The sequence below is a fragment of the Tyto alba genome, unplaced genomic scaffold (assembly GCF_018691265.1).
Source record: "Tyto alba isolate M040663 unplaced genomic scaffold, T.alba_DEE_v4.0 Super-Scaffold_3, whole genome shotgun sequence".
NCBI classification, from domain to species: Eukaryota; Metazoa; Chordata; class Aves; order Strigiformes; family Tytonidae; genus Tyto; species Tyto alba.
Window position 1 is genome coordinate 5,478,232 of NW_024881304.1, and position 14,026 is coordinate 5,492,257.

The 14,026-nt window shown below is 34.7% G+C and overlaps 1 protein-coding gene across 16 annotated transcripts in view; it reads right to left on the reverse strand.

Annotated features, from left to right (window-relative positions):
• The window catches only part of ERC2 (ELKS/RAB6-interacting/CAST family member 2), a 559,477-nt gene that overhangs the window by 331,610 nt on the left and 213,841 nt on the right, over positions 1 to 14,026 (reverse strand). The window lies entirely within an intron of this gene.

The following is a 14,026-nucleotide window of genomic DNA, read 5'->3' on the forward strand; positions in this document are numbered from 1 at the left end:
CATTCACTCTTTCCATATTCAATCCAGAACTATGGTCTATAAAAAAGTATTTCAAGCCTAGAAAGTCACTGCTCCATTGAGATGTCATATATATGTGGACAATCCCGTCAAAGAATTAACACCAAATTTAAACTCTATCATAATCTGTGGTCTCCCAGATTTTCTTGCCTATTTTTCATATACTTTTAATTTGTGTATATATGCATTGTAATACTTTCAGAATATCTGTTTTGTTTTTACTAACACCACTATATATTTCTATTAATGGCTTAGGGTAACCATTTAAATCACCAGCTTGAGTGAAAGAAAAGAATACCTTTATTTCCTTTCCTGGAAAGTTTAAAGAGATATTTAACATGCTTTGTAAGGTTTGAATTTGAAACTCAATACATCTCTCATTTAAGAAACTCCTATAGTTTTGTTTCCAATGGAAAGCTATAAAAGATACAAGAGTCAAGAAAAAAAGCAGAATAAACGCCCATTTAAACATCACACTGTTCTACGGGACAGTGTAACTCGGACCATATACTATTACGAGCATAGCGAATATCTAACATGTACTGCAGCATGATACAACTAATTTTGTTAGAAGACTCTGGTCATAAATTACATTATAACAGTAATTATATATCTCCTTATATTAACAGTTTCATAACATGCCTTTTACATAGAACTGAATGACAATATTAAACATATTTAGTATAGAGACTTCAAAAGTACAAACAGATAATTCACTTGAGAATTAAGTTAAGCTCTATTTGATTGTTCCAGAACACAGAGAACTCTCAGTATTCTTTTGTATATTCAGAGACTTTCAGATACATGTACTCCTCTTAATTCTAAATGATAATTTCACTGTATAGGACTTATAAATCACAGACATCCCACACCTGAAGGGAAAAAAAGTACAAATACAGCACTTGAAAACTTCTCTGTCATCTCTAATCCTTAATTACATAACTCATCCCACAGCCTTACAAAATTATTTCAGAGATTTCCAATATTCTCTTATTTCCCAGTTTTCCTGTAAAATACTCTAAATAATAATATACTACTACTTCATCAAAATCAAATTTAATATTTTTCCAACAGAGGAAAAATATTAAACTTTACACTTCCTTACTCAGAGTGAGGAATAAGGGGGCACACAGGTTGGAGAGAGAGGAAGGAAGCTCTAAAAATGGAAAATCATTTTAAATAAAAAACCAAAATCTGTAATAGCAAAAATTTTTACATTGAGAGTAAAAATAACAGGCCTGCCTCCTAGCTACTGTAAATAAAGGATGACTATATGAAATCAATACAACTATGCTGATTTGTACTAGAAGAGCAGCCTGCCCTTAGAAATTGCATTCACGAGCTTGTAACAGAGAAACCAATTTCATATGGTACTATTTCATATGAGTTTCCTTAAGTGCTAGTATCAAAAAGTAGGAAAAAAAAACCAACATAGCAGCAGAGTTTAAACAGTTAGGCGGTAATTAATCAGAAATAATAATACCCTTTCTTTTGGAAAGTTTCCTTTCAGGTCCCTGGTTACAGAGACCATTTGTATTCATATATAAGGGATAGTGTAGTGACTTTAGCTGAGATAAAAGCTTTGCAGAAGGACAACATATCTCCCTGCCCCTTTTTTAAAAAAATGTTGTTTCTTAATCATTCTAAATTAACATACGGCCAATGTACACAGGCTTATATCAATTAAGAGTTGAAGTGTTCAAAATGTTGTTCAAAAACTAAGATTCTTGTTACTGTGAGATGTAATTTAATATTTGCACAATAGCTGCATGAAAGACAATGCACATATTGAGTTTCGCCATTAGTTACTGCAGGCCAGACACAGTCTTTCTACGTATAAACTATCAAAGCACCACTAAACTTAAACTGAAATGTTAAACACAGCAACTTGAATGTCTTTAATCAACATCTGCTGAACAGTTTAGATTTTCTATAGCAGCAAAGGTAACACAGCAATGCTTTTATTTAAATGTCTGATGAAGAATTACAAATAATCTGAAGTAGTTCTGTGTTTAAGATAGTTTGGTTTTGGTATGAAAAAATATCCTCTTTTTTTTAAAATCTTTCACTGAATTTCCTTTATCATGTATCTCCTCCTAAAAACAGCAGGTTTGTATGTTTAATTTAGCCTTATTCTAATATCATCAACTATATATATATATAAAAAAAAAAAAAGGAATCATCATATGGTAGATCTATGACACAGAAATACTTTTTTCCCCAACCCAGTTTTTCATTAGGTCATTGATGCCTAGACTTTATTAATCAGTGTAGCCATCCTCATTCGTTTGGCTTTCTTATTTTTTTTTTGATTTATTGTAAATGCCTTGATGAAAGGATCCATGAAGAACACTCATTGTCCTTTTGGCAATTACAGAAAAATTCACTGTAATAGCCTGAAAATGCATTTGGAGGTCATCTGCTATTGCAATGTCACTGACACTGACCTCATACTATACTACAACTGAAAACACACTTGTAATATTTTTTCTCTGATGTATATATTTCTTTGCTTTTTATGCCAAATATTTAAAAGTTTATCTTAAAGAATTACATAGGCTGGTGAGAAGTCTCAGCAACTGTCAGATGCAATTGTCTCTCCCATATCGTTAAGCCCTTGTAGCTCCATGTTCACTTCCATTTCTACCTGAAACATGTGCCCCTCTACCGTGGGGTTTGACAGACACAAGATAAAACCTTCAGAAGAGTGGCAAGTTAGGAATTTTTAGTTAAGAGCACTTTGAAGTCCTTTAGAGATGATGGCTATATCAAAATATATTACACAGATTGATTACTTTATCTCTGTAGTTCTGCGAACATTGGAATTATTACAGAATTTAATTTTTTCAGGCTTTCTCCTCAAGAACATGCATTTAACTTACACTATAAAATTATTTTAAAAAAAACTTGAGCATCGCTTAACAATGAAATTACAATAGTCTGACAACGCTTCCATTTTCAGTGTCTCCCAATTCAGAAGATGACACTACTAATGGTCTTAAATGATTGAATGATGGCCAGCTCAATGCTAAAAAACTGTCAGACACAAGGAAGAGCTTATTCCAGAACTAAGCACATAGAGATTATTTTCTACTGTTCTACTCGGAGAAATTTTAATTTAGTATTAGGACAAAAAGTTAATCAGGTAGTCCAGGAATGTTAATCAGGTATTCTGTAAATCTATAAACAAGCAAATCTTCCTGTTCTGTTCCTGTGCTTTTTTTGTGGTTTGAGGGGTTTTTTTACAGGTTTTGCAGCAGAACACTTAAGACACCGTGATAACCAGTGATTACAACACAGTCCATCCTGCCCCTATCCCAGATCCCTTCTCAAACCACCCCCTTCCAATTTAGCCCTGACTGAGAAATATGTCCTGCAGCATGAATTGTAGCACAGGTCTCAATAAGAAGATACGTTTGTCAGCATTACAATATGCCCAAAGAAGGAGAAATGCTCCTGCCTTGCCAAGGGCAGGCAATTCACAAGGATGACTGGTTCATTTTGCTGCCCCACCTGCAGCTAGCTGACTATGAGGTGGCTCTTCTTCCCCCTCCTCAAAGTTGGAATGATTTATAGGGACTTGTGGAAGGTGTTACAATTCATACATTTCAGGGCAGAGGCTGAATTATATACATTTCATAAAATGATAGTATACAAAAATTATTAACAAATAAAGAGTGCTAACAGTGAAAATTGCTGAACATGTAAAATATCATGCATGAAATCATGTTTTGTATATCTAACACAATTTACAAGACTAGCTCCCATGGATAGTTCACAGGGATGATCTCTGCAACTAAATTAGCAAACTCCTGTTTTCTATTACCTGCCTATGTAGTCTAGATTCTGTACTTTGAAGTTCTTCACATTTGTTCAGCTGCTTACTATCACATCCACCTCCTGACATGCAAAAAAATCTGAAACTCTCCAGTGTCATGGATTGTTGTTTTTTCAAAATAAACATTTAAATCAGGCTATTTATGGCTCCCATGACAGCTACAACAAAAATCCAGACTTAACCATAGATTAAGATTTTGGTATAGGTCACAGCAGGTATTTCACTCAAATTTAAAATGTGCTTTTACATACTCTCAATCCTGTCTATCAACAAGCAGCTGCTTTAAGACGAATAGTTTACAAATTCACATGGACTGTTAGCAGCTCCTCACCCTCACACAAGATCAGCAGCAGGGACTACAGAGAGCAATGTATAGAAGTTTCCATGGTGTACAGTCAACTTTGGCATGGGGTTAAAACACAGAGCAATAAAGGACTCTGTGCTTGTCTGGGGATTTCTGCTGTCAAATCAAGGCATCTCTTAAGCAATAAATATATTTGGCCTGATTTTTTTCCCAGATAAATAAGGGTTTACACTAGCATAATTACCCTTAGTAAATTTACTGCACATTTATTCCTAAGTGAATGGCAAATGGGTCAAATATTTCTTCCAAATATAAAAGATTATGCAATGTTATGCTATTTTTATTTTTCCTTTCCAAGAACTGCTTTACTCCATTTTCTTTATTTCACTTTGATCTCAGCACTGTGCCTGGCTAGGCGTTAAAAATTAAAGTCAGGTGTGCTAGAAGGAAGTGAATTAGATTCAGATTCCATTCTAAATTTGGATTTATTCTACTCATATTCAAATATACCACTGCTGATTCTACCACCAAGAAATACATACTACTTGGCAACAAGAAAATTATCAAAGCAATCTGACCAAATTGGCACCACTACATCTGGCTACATCTGGTAACAATAATATGAAAGGAGAAGTATGAAGATAACAATTCTCATTTATTGTGACCATTAAACCTAGCTCTATGCGTACTCTTAAGTCTTTGAACTTCATGCTTTCATAAAGCCAATAAGAGCTCCACACAAAGGTGAAGAGTGATGCTTTTCCAAAAGTGATAAAATACACAATTTACTCAGGTATTAGAGTCTCTAGTCACAGACTGCTCAGTCAGAGAGACAGCAATGGAATACCACCGGGAAAGCATGACTATCAACAGCAAGGAGCTCTAGCAATGCATAAATTAAGGTGTTTGATTCTATGCCAACAAGAGTAGAAATTTAATATACTACAAAATTGGTAGAAACTAACTGCTAATGCACAAGTCTACTTTTTATATTTATTAGGAAATGTTTCTTTTTATTTCCAGATGTAACAAACTTAGATATATATTAGGTCAAGTTGCAGATCAACTGTAACTGCCCATACTAGCAAGGAGATAAACAAGGGCATTGGGACCTACTTTTTTACTTCAGAATAAGGTCACGATTGATTATCACGTTGACAAGTTATTCAGTCACTTCATTGCTGAATATTTCATAGATCAGACTATGACAAAAACATTAATCTCAGTCAAAATAGGCTCAAAAGCATACATAAAATGTACCATTTCTGAATTGCTCAGGATTTAAAATTGTCTTCTGATGAATTTTACTGTTTATACAATTAACAAGCTGATTAACTTACTTTCATATGAAGCATTTCACAAAACTATGATTTGCAGTTTTCTAGCAATTTTTAGCTAAAGTATGCTAAAAAGGAATAAGGATTATTAATAAAAACCAGATAGCAACAACTTTGAAACTGTACTACAACCATGATACAGAATCATACAGACCATTTATTTAGATTTAAAATTTATCATTATAATTTGTATACAGACAATCTTAGTAAACTTTGAACTGTGTCTGAGACTTAGCTTTAATACACCAAATTGCAGTATGAATGGTGCAGTAGTTCAAATTAAAACAAATAAAAAATATCAAAATGTTTTTCTTGCTCAATTTTGTAAATAACATCCTCACTTTACCCAAGCAGGAAGTAATTACAGCTTTGAAATACTTCTAGCATTACCAAAAATCTCCCAAAACTAGTAGCATCAACGGTTGTTCCCACTAAGCGTGTAGCAGTAAGAAGTGTATATAACATCCCCAAATATACTAGCTTGATAGGATGCATAGTTCCCAGCTTCACAAAGGATTATGTTGAAGGTGACAACTTATGCATCCAAAGGAAAAAGACAGGAGTTAAACATCTCTACCAATACTGGTGTAATCGCAGCTATGCTGTCTAACAAAATATGATATACAGAACAAAACAACTGTTGCTTTAGTTAAAGTATTACTTGGCAACATATTCCCAGCTTGCCACCTTATATGTTCTAAAGCTAGAGCTATGCTTTTAACATACATGTATTTATTCTACTGCAGAATACATCTAAAATGGTAATCTAATCTAGCAGGTCTAAATTTTGGAGCCTGGCAGAATGAACTTCCTATACTCAGTTACAACATACACAGAGAAATGGCTGCTGATTCAGAGAGGCAGCTGCAGCATGTTCTTGTGAATCCCCCTTTTCAATGTCTGTGTCAGTCAGAAAAGATGAGAAGCCACCCAACCTCCTTCCTCCCTACCACAAATCAGTCTCCTGGACCGTGGAGCTTGAAAGAGCCTTGAAGAAAAAGATTAGCATGTAAGTAAGACATACAAGCCTTTTCGGTTTGTGCAAAACTTCATGAGCTACTTTTTGAAGGGTCTGATTTTGTGTCATTTAAATGAGCTGTCAAGGATTCAATGGTAAACAGCTGGCAGGTATAAAACCAGCTGAATCTGTCATGTTCAGACAGTTAGGAATAGTCAGGCTGCCACTAAAAGATGCAGTTCCATGATCGGTGAATCACATGGATACACATTTTCCTCTCAGTCAGCAGATGAAAATTCAAAAAAAAGTCACGACACCTCTCTAATGTAAAATTATTGTTAATTACATTTATAACACTCTCCCTTACAAGTTTTAACTCCAATCAGCAGACTCCTATTACATTTCTTGGACGACTATTTCACAGAAAAATACACTGCTTCTCTCGAGCAATTCTGATTCTCCCTCATTCTTTTTCAGATATATAACCAGTCATCCATTTCCCTAAATAATTCCTTTGTGTTCTTCTGCACCGCCCAAACATGAAAACTTCTACTTTCTTTTTGCCCAATCACGCTATACATAATTTAGCTCTTTCACACTTCAAAAGAAATTTCCTCCAACTCTATTGAAAATTAAATATTATTCCTCACACAGCTTAAAATTCCCACCATGCCACTTGGCTGCTTTCTCAGCATAAGTAAAACGTAGGATCTTATTTAAAGATAACTTTGTTAATTAGTATTGACATTTCTGAGTTGAATGGCAGCTTCCTTTCTCGCCAAACAGCACTGGTGTCACACTAGCAGTATAAAACCCTTATGTATGCATCTCATTAAGCTCAGTCCTACTTTGAAAATGGCATACTGTTTTTAAGAGCACATCTGTATGTTACGTATAACCTGAGTCTTGAACTACTCAGTTCTCTTAATAGAGCTGTGTGTGAAGAACCCTCTCAAACTAGCTAGCATAACTTGATCAACATTATATACACCTAAGGATTTATCTTTAAAATTCTAAATACGTGACCTATACATTTTTACTATTTTCCAAAAAGCGAGTTTTTTATCTCTCATTTATATATTGTACTATATCATATTTTAGATCTTACAACAGATTGCCTCCTTTCTGTATATATAACTACATTTAGAAAGTTAATAATATATTAATAATGTACATAGCAATAGTATCATACGACTGTGCTAAAAACTACACAAACTATTATATGTCAGTATCTCTTCAAAGCACTTATTTCAGCCTATTTCTTCAAATAACTAGCACTTTTTTCACTTTCACTAACAATCTCTTACCCTGTAGCTCACAAATGGATTAAATGATATAACCAAAATGTTTTCCATAGATGGCATACAAAGGCAGCCAAATTATTATTTTTAACTTTTAGGATTTTAAAAAACAATTAGGATTTTCAACCATGCAAACAAACAGGTTCCTTTCGTTTGACCAACTGCAGTTTGACCCTGTCTCTTGAAAAACTGCATACATGTTGCTTCTTGTAATATTTTCTGACAAATGAAGGCCATCCCAAAGAATAGATGCTTCCCCCTCATGTTGGGGGAATAATTATTATAAACTAAGGCCCAGTTGCAGTTTCAGCTACTTATACTGAAGCCTAGTAACACTTCTGAATTCTTCCAAACACCTGGTACCAAACATCTCCAGCCATTTCATTAATTTGTCAGCTGTCATTGATAAAGAAGAGACCTGTTTAGACATTATTATTATTAGCAGATCTCCAAACAACTTTAACACTAAGATCAGGTTCAGTCAATACTTCCTCACTCACTTGTCCATGATTTACAATATAACTGATATTCTAAAAATTACCATGTTTACAGAACTAGCATTAGATAAAATAGTTTTTAGATTTTGTAATTTCACGAAACTTCATTTGAGGAATTCAGTGATTTTATCCTATAAAGATACGTGCATACTTTCAAATAGTCAGTAAGCAGAAGCATCATGTAATCCAACTCCTCCTTTTGAAGTGTAGACTTCAAAAAAAGCATCAGTAACAAACAGTTCCTCGGGAATGGGCGTAACAACAAAATGCTGGGCTTCTAGCTTCACTGGTAGCAAATTCATTGGAAAAAACAGTAGATTCAATCACAGACTGGAAAACTTTATAATGACCATGGATTCCAAGTTTTACCTAAACTCATAGCTATAGTTTTAGGATGGATGATAATTCAGGTTGGCTTCACTAAGTGAACCTATGCTAAGTCACACATTTTCAGTGATTTTTTTATAACCTCTAAAAACTTAGAAGTATAGTGTCCTACAATAAATGGGAAATTAAAGAAGCTAAAGGAAAGTGAAAATTATCACTAACTTTCATCTTAATGACGTCAGGCTCAGTGTCTCAGTGTACAGGCTGAGAGCATCTAAACAGCTGCACTGGTTAGACTTGAGTTTTTTCTCTATTTATTCAGATAACCTCGATGTGTATCACATGCAAAGTTTAAGGGTCCCAAGGCTACATTTTAATGTGGAGAATCATTGAGGATCTATTTTTCTGACAATGTACTGGGATCAATACCACCACCCTAGATGAACAATTGGCTATATTTAGTTCCATCTCACTTTCAGACTGCCTTATCTGAATAACATAACATGTTTTGGCAAAGCTAAAAGTATAAGCAGGCAACAAAGTACAATTTTCTAATACTCAGGATGCTGAACACTGTATCCTTTAAGTGGGCATATAATATGAGAATAAACATTTCTTAATGTAATACAAAAGTCAATAGTTACCATAGTAGCTCTGAAACATCAAAACTTTCACGCTACTCCAGAATGACTCCCTGATATTTTTTACCACTGTAAAATGCAGTCAGAACATTGGTCTGTTTTACCGAACGACCAATTAGTTCAGAACTTGTTGTTTCACTCGAGAAATACGATAGAACTCTGATTTGGTAATTGCAAAACCCCAGTTCACATAACAGTCTATTTACAGTGTTCTGATAGAATTTGACAGTTAATAATAATGCCCTTCATCATGCCATTGTGACCCTTTTACGGGATTATGAAAATGTGCTTCCAACTGATTAAACCATGGAAAAAAAAAAAAATCAAAGGCATCTTCTATCAGCAATGTGCTTGCACTTTCCACTTGTTAAGATCAAACGAAAGAAACTGATCTCTTAGGTCTTCCTGGAGCATTCTGGATTCAGAAGTTTCAATTTCAGTGGTGTTCTCAGCCATAATTCCTGCATCAAGCAGTAATACTGATGCAAATTTCTAAGCACAACAGTAGGACTTGCTTGTTTATGCTAGTATACCCCTAATCTGACCATATGGAAATGTCCTCTTTTTTAGAAGACAGGTAACCAGGTAACAGTACTGGTGCTTAGTTGCCATCTGGGGTTAAACCATGACATGCATACAATTAATTGTACAACACATTTTAATTTAACATGAACTGGACAATATCACCTAGTGTGCACAGTCCAGCCACTCCAAGTACAGATTCCAGTTATTACATGAGAGCTAAAACTTTATGACATTTCCTACAAATGCTAATTAGCTGGTAGGTTAGGGCCCTCAGTCATGTAGCACTTCATCAATCACAAAGGTTAAACTATTAAAGATGGAAACTGTAACATTTTACATGAAAAGTTATGTTGCAAGTCAAAGTAGAATATTACATTAGCCCCCTTTACATGGTGTTCTTTTATAATAGTCCCCACAAAAGAATTTCCACAAGCTGTTGTCCTAATATGATCCAGGTCTACATCATCTATGCTGTTCTTGTCTCAGCAGCTACCGTTTTCAAGACAGAGAGTGATACTTCAGAGTATATAATTGTTTTTTAAAATATCTACAGGTTCATAGAGGACAAAACACACCAAGTATAGCCACTGTATGAAAGAGAAAATTTGGGAGCAAAAAGGGACATGAAAGAATCATCATCCAGTTCAGCACTTCTGCCCTTCAGCATACAACCTGGCCGTATTCATAGAACTTGCACATTCTGGTAAGAAATACATAAAGATTTCTGAGGTCTGCCCCTCTGCGTGCTAAACTGACAGATATGAGGTGTAAGACTAGCTTTGCCAGGTTAAACAAGGCTATTAAAACAGCATACCCAACTTTACTGGCACTAAAATGTAACAGTGGTGCCAAAGATTCTAAAAGAAAGAAATATTAAGTAATATTGCACCTCTGACATTGACATAAGCTTATTATTACTCCATGCCAATCTACCTTGATCCAAATCCTCTAAATGCATGCTGTTCCAGTTCTGGGCCTCCCTTAAACCTGCAAATCATACTGAACAGTGTAGCACTTTTTCAATTTGGTTAAAAGTTACACCAAAACCACTGCATGGAAAGACAATGCATCATTAGCTCATTATCTAGCCCATTACTTTTTTCTGCAACATGTTGCCTTACGTGTGTTCCTATGCCATCCCATGGGACTCACAACCGCTGTTTTGTTGCCAATGGTTTTGTTTCTTCCACGCTTTTGGGAGGGAGCCCTCGACAGAACCTGTCCTGTCCTCAAAGTATAAAAGCTATCCAGAAAGGAGAAGAAACAGCTCCAACTTTGAAAGGGAGCTTTTATGGGTTTGGTTTGGACTCCTTTGTATTTTTCAACATGGCAGGCAACAATAATGTATACAAGAGAAAGAATACAGCATTAGAAATTGCATCTTTCAAGTTACGTATTCCTTCCTACTGAGTTTCCAGTTATTACTGACAAATATTTTTAAGCACTATATACAAATTCTTCCTTCTTCAATTATTTGAACACAATCATTAAAACAAGTATTATTTTAGGCTGAGTGAAGCAAGATGTAGCCATCTATCTTGCATCAACAAATGAAGGCACTAGAATAACTGGTTATTCACAAGTCCTCATATCAAAAGTAAATAAAAATGCACAGATATAAAATGTGGCCCTGCATAGAAAAAAGAAAAATGGAAACAAGTATTATAATATTACCGTCAGAAGAACCTAATGTCTAGAGAGAACTTAGGAAGAAGAACTAGAAGAAATTCCTTTGCTTTCAGAAGAGTTTTCATGAGAGTAAGACAGAAACCAGGGCAATGTCCTGAAAGAAGGGAGTACAATCCACTTGCAGGCCCAGTAATTGTTTCACCTCTTGTCATATGAAATGGTCCATATAGCTTTCCATCCAGTGAATTCTCCACTTATATGTGCACAATGAGAACAAATTAATTTCTAAATGTTCAACATGCAAATGTCTGGCTGCCATCACTTGAAGTGAAAACAATAGTGAAAGAAGTGGCAAAAAGGTCAGGAGAAGATGAACAAAAACTGGAGGAATGCAAGTCACATGCAATCCAGCAAAGGGTAATGGATAAAAGCATAATTAGATTCCAGTAAAGGATAAAATTACTGCAAACAATATATATTAGATACTTTTCCATCAAGATGTATTCTTATATATGGTTGCTATTTGAAAAGTATGTTGTCAAAACTGGAAGAGGTACATCAGGCAATCTTTTTCTTAAAGCACAGCATCCACTTCTAGACTATCTGAAAATTCCTGAAAAGTGATTGTTCAAAAATATTACAATAATAATACTACAGCACTAGGAAGTACTATTATACATAGCCCAACATATTTCTGAAATAACACATGACTGAATGAACAATCTGTCTATGGCCAAAAAGGAGCTGTGCTCCCTTTCCCTTTGACAGAATAAAGACTATGAGGTATGAATGCCCTGGGACACATAACTTCATGTAATGAGGCTAAAATTATCTAGAGCAGAAAGGCACTAATGCCAGGAAAGCTTCTTGAAAAAGGCAGGCAGACACTGAACATCTTCCTTTCTACATGCAAGTATCACAATCCAGAGATGAGATTGCATCTGCTGTCAAGGACACTGTAATGCGCAAGGAAGCTAACCATAAGTACTAATAAGTACTGCCAAAATGAACACTTGGGCTAACTACAACAAGTAGATTATTGGGGTTTTTTTCCCCCAGATGAATTTAAAAGCCTGGATTTCCATTGGTGACTACAAAATTTTCTACTTCAGAATTGTACACCACATGCATGAAAAGTAAACACAGTGAGAGCATCCTTTAGTATCATACTCTAGATTTATTTAAATAACAAGGGTGAGTAGAGCAGGACAATATTTCAATCAAATTTTTTGTCTAGTCAAAATATCCGTGAGTGAATTTATCTCTAAACATATTGGAAGTGAAGCACAAGGAAAATAATGATCCAAAACTGAAAATGTGACCTAAGGGTAACTTTAAAAATGTGTTTTCCAAATACATTTTTTTTTCCTAAAAACAAAGTAATGATGTAATGATGATCTGATATTAGCATTTTTGGTCATGCTATCATCTCCATATTAAGATAATGTGGTTATTAAAAATGCTTTAGAGAAGCAAATCTACACATAACTTTTATGTGATGTAAAAGAACTATTTTTCCCTCCTTTTTTTTTTTTAAGTAATCATCATAGCTCTTTCTTCTCTAAGTAAACCCAGTATGTAGCCCATAGCAGAAAAACTCAACTTCATAAGTCCCCTGATAAAGCATATTTACTTTATTAAGGATAAAAACCTCAAAAAAAAAAAAAAATCAGGTGCTCCTTCCAGTTTTAAAGAATTAATTTAGTACTAACCCTGATTTTGTACCTAGCAGTTAGCAGGATTTATTTATCACATTGTATACTAGAGCTCACAAGGCTATAACATTTATTTACTCTGAATTAGTGAAGAGAGATAGGGCAGTTTGAGAGTGATTAGATTCATTAAGAAGCAGGTGCAAAAGAGGCAAGACCATCTGCAAGCCCTAATAAAATAGCCATGATGTGTTAAAAACAGAAAAAGTGTTGTACATTTCTCAGCACATATCCATGACAGATAGTGCTGACAGCTCTGTGATAAGTTATATTCATCACATAATTTTGATCACTGAATCCACATTCCTCCTACTGATCTATTTTCTCAAGATCTAAATATGAGACCAATTGTAAATTGTTGGTTTGTTTGGGCATTTTTTAGAATACAAAACATAAGAAAAGTTGCACTCTTTTTCTTCAAAATTCTCAAGTATATTCAAAATCAATTAGCATTCAGCAAAGGATAAAGGCTTGAAGTTTGCTATATTTACAACATCAGCATTGCTAACAAGGCAAATATTCAGAATAAGATTAAAGTGGATAAGTACCTATATTCCAGTTTTGATAGGCCTTATTTCCTGGGTCTGAAAAAGCAGACTTCTCAGTTTCTAGAAAATGAGGACTTGGCTTTTTAAAGACTGTATTTAACCAACTGCAGACTGAAGCAGAGCTAGAATATCTGAACCCTATGTGAATCCTGCAGGAAAACCACAGTAACATGAACTACCTACATAATAATAGAGTAAAGAGTAGACATTCTTTGAGTGGCTGTAAAAGGAGGGGAGAAGTAATAGTAGAGTGTATTTGATGCCAGGAACTTTTTATCTGTACACTCACAAGTGCATCTGTATACGATAGAGTGATACATGACACACACAGAGCATACCTGCTAGCATAAATATTTTTGTGAGTGTGAGACAAAGAGCATGGTAAATAAAC